The sequence below is a fragment of the Arachis hypogaea genome, chromosome 9 (genome assembly GCF_003086295.3).
Source record: "Arachis hypogaea cultivar Tifrunner chromosome 9, arahy.Tifrunner.gnm2.J5K5, whole genome shotgun sequence".
Taxonomy (NCBI): domain Eukaryota; kingdom Viridiplantae; phylum Streptophyta; class Magnoliopsida; order Fabales; family Fabaceae; genus Arachis; species Arachis hypogaea.
Window position 1 is genome coordinate 10,879,932 of NC_092044.1, and position 12,669 is coordinate 10,892,600.

Sequence of the window (12,669 nt, forward strand, 5' to 3'; positions counted from 1 at the left end):
GTATGTGGTAGTAATTCGAACCGGATCAGTTCGAATTACAAGTTGGTTGTTGTTAATAAATCGAACCAAGTTGGTTCGAACCATGAATGCACGTAATTCGAACCTACGTGGTTCGAATTATAGAGAGAGCTTCCGGCCTTAGTAATTCGAACCAGGCTGGTTCGAATTAGACAAACCATAATTCGAACCAGGCCGGTTCGAATTAGTGGGAGAAAGAGCTCTATATATATATAACCGGTCTAAACGTGAGTTGGTCTCATTAGAGTGAGTAAGATGGCTAGTAAGGAGAGTTTTATTATTTTGGTTCACCACAGAGGATCCATTAAGAGGAAAACTCGTTTCGGAGTGAAGTTCACAGATAAAGATCCTCTCTGTATTGTTGTTACTCCTAAGACGAGCTATGATGACCTTGTTAGATCTGTACTGATGAAGCTCGGGCTGGAAGATTCGAAGAGGGTTAAGAAGTTTTTCTATCGCATTCCAATCACGGTGCTCCAGGATACCGTGAAGTATGATTGTTTCACGATTAGTAGTGATGAGGACTTGCAAGTAATGTTTCTTTGTCGGCGGCAGTTTCCGGAGGTCAGGACCCCAGAGTTGTTGGCAAAGCTGGTTGATGTGGTATCCAGCTCAGGGGGTTCAAACCGGAATACCACCACTTTAGCCACGCTAGCCGGTTCTAGTTCCCGGCCTGCTGTTGCTTCTTCCTCCGTCCCTGTTTACCAGCCAGTGGTCCATGCTATCGCCTCCCCGTCTTTTGCTGTTGATCTCGATGGCAGCGTAGGTAACGACGTAGGTTCAAGGGAAAATATGCCGGATGATTTACTCGGCGTTGCACCGCTTGGCGTTGGAGACGGAGTGTTGGGTGATGCAGATGAGGATGACGTCGAGCCGGATATGATTGACGATGACAACGGCGATGATATTGGAGCGAGTGAGCCTGCATTGGCAGTAGGTGGTTCTAGCACTGGCACACAGCAGTATCCACCACATTTTTCCTCCTTGGACTTGGATGCCATGAGGCAGGAGGGGGTTTCTGGGCACTCTGTTGGATTCGGAGCTAGAGATGCGGAAGGGACTGCTGGTCTGACAGAGTTCCAGGTTGGTCAGCAATTTCAGGATAAAGATGAGGCCCTTTTAAGTGTGAAGACTTACAGCATCCGGCGAGGGGTACAGTACAAGGTAGTGGAGTCTGATTATCGCAGGTATATGGGCAAGTGTTCAGAGTTTGGAAATGGGTGCACATGGTTGATTCGACTGAGTCTCCGGCAACGCAAGGGCATTTGGGAGGTCAAACGGTACAACGGACCTCACACCTGTCTTGCCACCTCCATCTCTAGTGACCACAGGAGTTTGGATTATCATGTGATATCGGCGTTCATTATGCCAATGGTTAGGGCTGATGCATCCATAAGCATAAAGGTGCTCCTGAACGCCACGGCAGCACACTTTGGGTTTAGGCCGACTTACAGGAGGGTCTGGATGGCAAAGTAGAAGGCAATCGCCCTCATCTACGGTTACTGGGATGAGTCATACAACGAGCTACCTAGGTGGGTGTTGGGTGTCCAGCTGACGATGCCTGGTACTGTTGCAGTCCTAAGGACGAGCCCCGTTCGAGTTGGAGGACAGGTAGACGAGTCTCAAGCGTATTTTCACAGACTTTTCTGGACTTTTTCTCCGTGCATCGAGGCATTCCGTCATTGCAAGCCGCTAGTCAGCATTGACGGCACACATCTGTATGGGAAGTATGGGGGAACGTTGCTCATCGCAATTGCACAGGACGGGAACTCCAACATTCTACCTGTTGCATTCGCACTAGTTGAGGGTGAGAATGCAGAGTCCTGGACATTCTTTCTCTCGCACCTTCGACAGCACGTGACACCACAGCCGGGTCTGCTGGTTATATCGGACAGGCATAACGGCATCAAGGCTGCGCTTGAGGCTCCTGACGGAGGTTGGTTACCTCCATCTGCATACCGTGCATTCTGCATTCGACACGTAGCGGCTAATTTTTCCCTGACCTTCAAGGGCAAAGACGCACGGAGGCTTCTAGTTAATGCGGCATATGCGAAGATTGAGGTTGAATTTGATTACTGGTTTGATATTCTGCGGTCTGAAAACCCGGCGATGTGCGAGTGGGCGAACCAGATTGATTATTCCTTATGGACTCAGCATCGTGATGAGGGGCGGAGATTTGGTCACATGACGATGAATATCTCCGACTGGCAACCCCAACTGGTATACCACGTCCTGAAGTGTGATCGTGCACTCTCCGAATGGCATATAGAAGGTGTGCGTCTCCGGACGCCATCGCTCGACAAATGCACTGACAAGGGCCTCGTCTAACCGGAACCATCTATCGTTCAGCCTTGCAAGATGGTATAGACCTGCCATCTGCAAGTACGAAACGTATCTGTCATCTAATCGCATGCCCTGCTGCCACCGCATGCTCCTGATGCATCGCTGGGGCTGCACATGACATTCACCGCATTGTTATAACCGGATTCATAACCAATGACAAACATAACGAAATCGATAACTCTCCAACAAAACATCATACTAAATAAGACCACATAAAAAATGATGAAGGAGAACCACATGCTAAACAACTACCATAGATCACGCAACTAAACCACTACAATAAAACAGCTTAACTAGAACCGCTAACATAAAACAGCATAAGTAAAACTATTAACATAAAACAGCATAAGTGAAACCATTAACATAAAACAACTAACACAAAACAACTAACACAAACCAGCAACATAAAACAGCTAACATAAAACAACTAACACAAAATAACTAACACAAACCACTAACATAAAACAGCTAACATAAACCACCAACTTAAAAACAGCTAACATAAAACAACTAACACAAACCACTAACATAAAACAACTAACATTAAACCACCAACTAAACCTCCAACTAAACCACCAACATAAAACAACCAACATAAAACCACCAACATAAAACAACCAACATAAAGAACCAACATAAACCGCTACCATAAACCACTAATAGAAACCACATACATAAACCACCAACTAAAGCACCGTCTAACATGAACCGCCACCAAAACCACATGCAAAACCACTAACTCACAAATACCACTACCACGAAGTTATATCTGTACTAACCTCCTCGTTAATGACCCCGGCTATATGAGCGACTCCGTCCAACCGATATAACCGTGCCGGATTGTCCCCCATTCAGCAGAGTATTCCGTTCAGGTCTTCCTCGGAGAGAATCTGGGTCGTTTTCTCTGGGATTTGGTGGGGTAGGGGAAGGGAAGAATGGTTCGAATGAGGCTGATTCGAACCCCTTATATAGCCGATTCAAGAGTAATTTGAACTAGGTTGGTTCGAATTACCTCTACTTAAATCGAACAGGGTTGGTTCGAATTACATGCAACGCATTCCAAGGTGTAGTTCGAACTAGCTTGGTTCGAATTATGTGCATTGTGAGTTCGAACCACCTTGGTTCGAATTATGCTCAAGCAATTCTGTTCCTATTTCGAACTAAGTTGGTTCGATTTATTGGGTTATGTAGTTCGAACCACTCTGGTTCGAATTATATATAAATATCCCTTGGCTTATTGCTGAAACGATTTTCGTTTTGGCTTATTTACGTAGCTTGGTTCTAGTGCTGGCTTATTATAGTATTTTGCCCTAAAACTCATCTTTTAAATAATCAAAACTTTATTGCTTGAAGGTGTAAGTACGATTTTAATCTCAAAAATTTTTTATTTTTATTTTTTTATATATAAAATAATTTTTAAAGTTTAATTTAATTTTAAAATTATCTTTATCTTAAGGATTAAAATTGTGGAAGTAAAGAAAAGATTTTAAAACCTGATTTTAAAAAAAATAAAAACTTAATTTTGTATACAAAAAAATTAGAAATAAAAAAATTTTCGACTTATATCTTAAAGACAAAAATCGTAGTTAACCATTTTTTGAATCATTTAAGTATAATAATGTTTTAGAATAATATTTTAAGAAATTTATTTTGATGTACAGTTAATTTTATATATGTATCTAATCATATAATACAAATACACTATATTATCAAAAATAATTATTATTTTCATAGATCCCATCAATGGTCATTAAACAAAATGAAAATAATTACACGATTGTATAAAATATTTTAAAATTAAACTCATATTTTAAATTAGTGACAGAATTTTTTGTACTAACACTTTGATTTCTAACTTTTTTTATAAAAATATTATTTATACATTAAAATTACTTACTAAAATCAACTACTAATATATTTGTGTATAAATATATATATATAATTTAATTTATTTTTAATATATATTTATATTTTAAGATATATTTTGAATTTAGATTTTTTTTAATTTTAAATTTTACTTAAAAAAATAAAATGTAATATTTTATAATTTATTTTATAAATAAAATAAAAAAAATTCAGAAATAAAAGAAATCATATTTTATCCTATTAAATAAAAATCTAAAATTTAAATCATCTAAATTTCCCACATTTAACTCCATTAGTCACAACAGTCCACGATTATATGTCTCTTAATAAGTAATAACTAACCTCTATGATTGGAGTGGATATCCCTCACCTTGCCTTCATCATTTTTAAGAAAATAACTCTTGTACCCTCTCTAATCTTGTCCCATGTCCCCATATTTGTCCATGCAAAAAGACGAATATCCGCGAGTATTCAGGATATTACTTTTATTAAAAAAATTAAATAAAAAACATAATTTAATAATTATCAAATAAATCAATTCAACTTACATATTAAAAATTTATAATATATTTATTATAAAAAATAATATAAATTGAAGTAAAAATTGAGAATCTGAATTTTTTTAGTATTAAATTATTAAGAATAAATTTTTCAAAAATAACACAAATTATGTATTATATATTGTTGTGGTTTTTTACAAAACATCAACGACATTTTATTCTTTCATAACTAAAAAATTGAGCATTAATGTAAATACTAAATTAGTATTTGAAAAATTTTGACACTGACAAAATGGTATTAGATTTTTGTTATTGATAATATAATCTCTGAAAGAACTTAAAATTTAATTAGCGCTCCCTGAACTCATCAGAACACATTTTTAATGAAAATTGTTGAATTGATCACTATATTTTACTGAGATAATAGCCTTGTTAATGTATATATCTAGTTGAAATTTTCAATTAAACAACCCAATCTATCTTAAAAAATCAAAACACTAAAATCCCCTTTCAAAAACTCTAATCACCTTTTCCTAACGCACTCTCTCGACCATGAGTAGCCCCAAACTTAGGAAAAAAAAACTTTGAACCCTAATCCAGTAAAAGATTTCCAACGCACTCTCTTGCGATTTCGACCATGAATTATTCTAAATTTACAGATTAATTTTTAATTCAAAAAGATTAATAACAAATCATGGGAAAAAAATCGGCGCTGATTTGGAATTCGATTGTTTTGTTGATCGAGTAATCCAAATCGAGTAGGAGACTCGATTCGGGAAATTGAGTAAGGCCTTCGAAGAGCTGGTTGAATAGTTGTGGAAATGGGAGAGTTAGTGGCTTTTATCACATGAGAAAATAATGAAAAATATCTACAATCATGCGGCGGAAACGGTTACCAAGAGGGATTGTATTTTAAATTTGTGATTTTATTTAATTGTAATTAATTGTAACTTAATTGTCTGTTATGTAAGATAGCCTATAAATACTAGGAAATTTTAGAGAATAAGGGTTGGAACTTTTATTCAGAAAAAACACTCAAGCACACTCACATCTCAGCGATTTTCTGAGTTTGCAATCGAGTTATCTTTTCTGTAGGGTTCCTTCCATCTTCATTTCTTTTCTTTCAATTTACTTTACTATTCTGTAAATTTAACATTTCAAGAAATATTATTTTCTAAGTCTTTTCTATTTCTTTTGTTCAATTTATCTTCATCTTTTCTTTAATTTTTATGTTCAAACCTTTTGATCTAATCAAAGGTGTTTTTATTGTTTTCTTCTAAATTTTAATGCAAGTTCTTTTCATCTTTCGTCCATTTATTCTTCAAAAACTTTAATTTTCAAGTTCGTTTATCAATTTATAAATTTTCTTTAGTTTTACTTTCAATATGGGTCTAATCGAAGAGGCTTTGATGCACTTTTAGAAAACAGGTACTCACACAGAGGAGTAGATTTTGCTCCCAGACCATTAGATATCGAACCACCATCGATTTGCAAAAAATCAACAAAACAAATTGGCACGACTGGTGGGACAGTTTTAAACCGAAGTGTGTCAAATTGAGTATTACTTAGTGTATGCGATTGCAAAGTGGGAAAATCATTCACATGGCTGATGAGATATCAATTGTGAATGGTGGTTCATCCACTAATGAAAGCATACCAGTATCGGTGCAACAAGCCAACGTGTCTTCACATTCGGAAGGTGCAATCGGAACTGAAAGCATAGTCGTTACGACTATTCAAACTGGAAATCTTAGACGCAATATTCGTCCACGTGGCCCTGTGCCACCATATCAACCTCCATTAACCGCTTGTTGGCCTTCTTATGGTCTTCCTCCTGGTTATACCCCACCGGTGGGTGGTTTTGTTCCGCCTGTCTGTTTTGGGAATACAAATGGAGTAAATAATATTCAAAACCCATAACAACATTTCGAGTATTCTCGTGATTATAATGTGGGATCCACTTCGAATGCTGTGAATTCGATGGCAGCACATTGGCAACAAGTGGAGGAAAGTCACCATGACTTGGTCAATTTATTGACTCAGCAAATGACTACAATTCTGAATCCCATGATGGCTGATCATGAATCGAGATTCGAGCGTCTTCCTAGACAAGTCGAGATGATTGCTCGAATTGTCGATTATGATGAAGGTGAGAGGCATAATGCTAGAGGAAATAACGAAGGGATGGAAAATAGTTTTCAAAATAAAAACAATAATCCAAATCGAGAAAATCCTCACGTAGTTCCCCGAGGTCAAAATGCTGATGACTTTTTAGCCGGATTGCGTGGTGATCGTTATCAAGTTACTAGAATTGTAGAAGAGGTATTAAATCGGGTTGGGCTGAATATTGGTTTTATGAATCAACCACATTTTGTGTCCATTTTTTCCCAAGTGATCCAAATGGCTGAAGTGCCAAGAGGGGTGAAAATTCTGAAGATAGCCACAAAATTTGCTGGAGAAGTTGGAGAATCAACTACTGAACATGTTGCTCGTTATTTGGTCGAGATCGGGAATCTAGCTAATGATGAAAATTTGAAAATGAAATTTTTTCCTTTGTCATTGACGAAGAATGCATTTACTTGGTTTTCAAATCTCAGACCAAATTTGATCACAACATGGAATCAGTTGAAAACTGCTTTTCACGCTCAGTTTTATAGAGGTGAAATGAACGTAACAGTTACTGATCTAGTGGCTTTGAAATGTGAAGATGGTGAAACCATCGATGATTATTTATTACATTTCAAAAACGCTAGAAGTAGATGCTATGTGACATTACCTGAAAATGAGATAGTGGAAATAGCAATTATGGGGTTGGAATTTTATATGCGCAGGAAGTTGCTTAATGTGCATATTCCTGATCTGGCTCATTTGGCTGAAAAGGTCCGACAGACCAAATTCATGAAAAAGGAGAAAGAAAAATATAGGAATGAGCAGAGGTCAAAGAGTAAACCGTTTACTCGAAAAGAAAAGGTTGCTTATGTAACCATGGAATCCTCAGAGGAGGAATTCAATTTCGAAATAGAAATCGATTTGGCTGAACTTAAGAAAGGTCCTCTATATGTGTGTTCTTTGTTGAATAAGCTTTCTAGCAATGAAAAGTCGAATGATTCAAAACTAAAAAGTGCAAAGAAATATAGTTTTGATATTTCAAAATTTGATCAAATTTTTTGATGAGTTGCTTAAAGATAAACAATTAGTTTTGCCTGAGGGTAGGACTTTGCTTTCTGTGAAAGATTTAAAAGGAAAGCCTTATTGTAAGTTTCATTAAATAACAAGTCATTCGACTAATACTTGTGTCCGTTTCAGGGGCTTGATTCAAGAAGCAATTATGGAAGGACGATTGAAGTTCGATGATGGCAAGAAAGAAATGAAGGGTGATGTAGATCCCTTCAAAGTTGATGCTAGTTGTGTCGAACCTTGCCTAGGGGTGAACATGGTTGGCATGTCCTATGATTTTGATGTGGCTCTAGATGACTTTGAGTCACAAGTAAGATCTGTATACCCTAGGATAGGAGATGGTCTGCTGGATTTCTTAGTTCAGCAAAAGATGAAAGATCAGAATGTATCTCTGTGTCCTCGATGCAATGCTGTTTTCGATGCTGAAGCAGCGGCGATCTTTGAAAAATAAAGGATAAAGAAAGAATTGGCTCATAGGGAGGAACAAGTATGCCAAAGACAGCCAATTCGACGTGTGGAGGGTTCTAGTTCAAAGATCCCTCAGCATGATGTGACTGCACCTTTAAGCCATTCCCAGGCTATAGGTGTTCAATGGATTAGGAATTGTCAGGAATTCCAAAGGCGTGATCATCTATATCGACGTAACCCTCAGTGGGGGCATTGAGCACCTTCCCGAAATCAGTATGCCTTCTATCGGGGTCGAGCCAGAGGTTATCCAAGAGGAAGAGGTGGAGGAAGAAGTTTCAATCGGAATAAGAAACTTCAAATGGAGACAGGAAAAGAGGTAAGAAAGGGGGCAACGCCTTCTGTGCATTCTCGAATTGTCTTTCCTTCTGATGGAGAGACTTACCCTAAAGAAATTCCATCGCCTGCAAAGATGGAAAAAGGTAAAGCAGTGGTTCAATCCTCTGGGGTCGATAAACATAAGGACGTTGATGTCGATGAGGAGTATTTTGATAAAGGAGATGATGATATGGTAGGGATGATCTCGATCATTCCAACTGAATACCTTGGGGAATGTGAGAGTAACCCAGACGAGGATTATGATCAAGAAGATGAGTCAGGGTTCTTTCCCCGGCCAACTGAAAGACAAGTGTCTCATCTACGCCCCCTTCATGTTATTGCAAATCTGGATGGGTTTAAAATAAACAAGGTGTTGATTGATGGTGGGGCAGCAATTAGTCTTCCGTCTGAGAGGATGTTGAGAAAAGTAGAAAAGCATCCTGATGATCTGGTCCCTACAAACATTGCTGTGACTGATTTTAGTGGGACTTTTACGCCAGCAAGAGGGCTGGCCACTTTGACTGTAAAAGTGAGATTATCAGAAAGGTATTCTGTGTTTGTGGTGGTGCTATCAAAGGCTAGCTACAATGCTTTGTTAGGAAGAGATTAGATCCATGGTGTAGGAGCTGTGCCTCCTACTGTGCATCAGAGCGTGCTTCTCTGGACTAAAGAGGGTAAACCTGAAATTATCAAAGCAGATTCGAGTCTGTATGTCGAACAAATGCATGTCAATTTTAGGATTTATAATCGCAAATTGAAGCCTTTAAATGTTGATCGATCTCTAAATTCTTGTAATTGTGAAAGGTGTTATTTGACTTCAGAAAGCCTTTCGGTAAAGTTGCGTTATCCAGACGTGGGCTTCGAACCGACTGGTTGGGACTGTCTTTCTTGAGGACCTCAATAACCGCACTATGGACCAGGTTAAGGAAGTTTTCAACTACTTGATAACATTGCATAATTATTTAAATAATTTTCAGTTTTTAGAAAATAAAGATGATTCTTCTGATGAAGTTGAATCAGATAGGGTTAGTAAGTTTATTAATTGTAATATGTTCGATTCGACGCTTCCAGTCGAATGTAGTTATGATTTCCCTATTACTTGTAATGAAACTAATGATGCAAGCCGGACTGCTGATTTAATAGCAGAGGCTCATTGTGTAGAAAATAAAAGTAGTGATGATTTAATCAAAAATCAAGTTTCTTATATTTCTGATGATTCTATTGATTTCACTTTTGATTGCATCTATGATTTGAAACCTTTGGGGTTTGAAAAATATTCAATTAAAGAGGATGATTATTATAAAGGGTTTGAGTCTTAAGACCCCTAGAAGAAATTAATTTGGGGACTCCTGATGATGTTCGAATTACATATATTTGTAAAGATCTCATTGATCCTTTTCGAACTGAACTCTTCAACCTTTTACATGAGTTTAAAGATTGTTTTGCATGGGATTATCATGAGATGCCTGATCTCAATCGTTCATTAGTGGAACATCAGTTAGCACGGAAACCCAATGCTCGACCAGTAAAACAGACTCCAATACGTTTTGCTCCTGAAATCAATGTTAAAATTAAAGAGGAAATAGAACACTTGATCAAAGCAAAATTTATTCGAACTGCACGTTATGTGAGTGAGTATCGAATATTGTCCCTGTTATGAAGAAGAATGGGAAGTTAAGAGTGTGCATCGATTTCCAAGATTTAAATAATGCTACTCCAAAAGATGAATATTTTATGCCTATTGCAGATATGTTAATCGACTCTGCAGCGGGAAATGAAGTTCTCAGTTTCATAGACAGTTATTCTGGATATAACCAGATTTTCATTGCAGAAGATGACGTGGCTAAAACTGCCTTCCGTTATCCTGGGACATTAGGTACATATGAATGGGTAGTAATGCCTTTTGGTTTGGAAAATGCTGGAGCAACATATCAACGAGCAATGAATGCTATTTTCCATGAGTTTATTGGAAAGTTTATGGAAGTGTATATCGATGATGTCATGGTTAAATCGATCTCAGTAAGCCATCACATTGATCATTTAAGGAAAGCATTAATTACTATGAGGAAGAAAGGGCTGAAAATGAATCCTTTGAAATGCGCTTTTGGGGTATCGGCTGGAAATTTCTTAGGTTTTGTTGTTCATAAAAAAGCGATAGCTATTGATAAAAATAAAGCAGATGCAATATTAGCATTATCTGCACCCAAATCGAACAAGGAAGTCATTACAAAATGAAACGAAACTCGAGATAAAAATAAATTCAAGGCGCTATCAGCCTTGCTAAGTCTGAGCACAGCTTGGCTCTTTTGTTTTCCAGAATTGAAAGCACTTCAATCTAAATGAACTTGTCAGCTTGGATTTTCTCAAGTTATTTTTCATACTCTCCTCGCTTGGTGTCGATTGAGACAAGTTCTTGAATAAGGAGATGTTGTTCTTGTTGGGCTGCAGCCAGATGTTTGGCTATGGTGGCTCGATTTTGGCGTATGGTGGCAAGTTGTTCTTGAATCTGAGTTAGCTCTGCGAGTCTTGCTTCTTCTTGATCATGAAAATCTTGAATAGAAATAGCATGGGAGATCCTTAGATCGAATTCTTCACGAGAGACTTGGATTGGTTGAACGGTTGCAAGATAATTTTCTATATTAGATTGAGCTTTGGCTTCTTCATTTTCAGTTTCTTGGAGTTAAAACTGAGATGCAACACTCTCATTGAGAAGTTGTTTGAATTCTCGAATTGAGGTAGAATGTAGTGTGTTAGTTGGGAGTTCAAAAGAAGAATTCAAAAGACCAGCCAAGAGTTTGTTGAGAATTGGATCATTAACCCATGTAGTAGGTGGATGATCCAAGAGTTTCAGGAGTGATCGAAGTTGTTCCCAAATATCAGGATCTAATTTGATTGAAGGCCTTGACGTAGCAGGTCTTGAGATTGCTGGTACAGGCACTGGCACTTTGTTTTCTTGTATAACTTTGTTCAAAACAGAGATCAAGTCATCCAAGGTAGCATTGGTCGGAGTGGTAAGAATACTCGATGTTCCGGGTTTTGGTCTTGGAGGGGTCTGAAAATTAGCTTGGAGTGAAGGATTAGGTTGTAGCTCTGGAGGGGTTTCTAAAACCTTGGATCAGGAGGAATCTGAATTGGTAGTCTCGACAGCTTTAGAAGCAGAATCAGAATCCGGGACCGTTTGGTTCTCTTCAGAGAAGATAGCTTGATTATTTGGGGAAATTGATTCAAGTCTATGGGTTTCTTCTAGAGAGTGCTGCAAGGGATTTGCTGTTAGATTAATCACCTGTGTTGTATGAAGAAGAGGTGGAAAAGCGGCTGGAATTGTTTGAGTGGGTCCTGTGAACTGAATTGAATCATGAGATGAAGAATGCCCTTGATCATGTTGTTGTTGCAGAATTGGCTGATCGGGCATCACAGGATATGTGATTGAATGAGCAACAGTGGAATGCTGGTGTAAAAGGTACATAATTGCAAGTTAGAATTTATTTCAATTTTAACAAAGACATATATGGGAATATTAAATGCTACCAGAGTAAGTTTTTGTTGCCGAATTGGTTAAGGACAAAGTTCTGAATCGGCCGTGTCTTCTGATTGAGAGGAGGCAGCAGGAGTGTCTTTATTGGTTGGTTAACTTTCATCAGAATTCTCAGTTGATGATGGCAGTACCAACTATAAGAAATTCAGAGTTGAGTATGGTTAAGAAAATATAAATCGAAGTACATCCTAAGTCAAAAGGGGGAGTTATAAAAAAATATAAATAATTACCTTTCGAGAAGTTCTTGTAGGAGTCCTTTTACTTTTGGATGGTGGTGGTCGGGTGGTTTCGGCTTTCCTTTTGTGAGTTCTTTTTGGAGAACTCTCAGCAACAGGGATGGTTCGAATAGCGTTTTGTTGAATTTCCTCTAAGGTCCGAGTGTACCTAGAGTAATAAGTAGCACACGATTCGAAATAGCATTTGGTGATATAGAAGCTGCAATCGTAC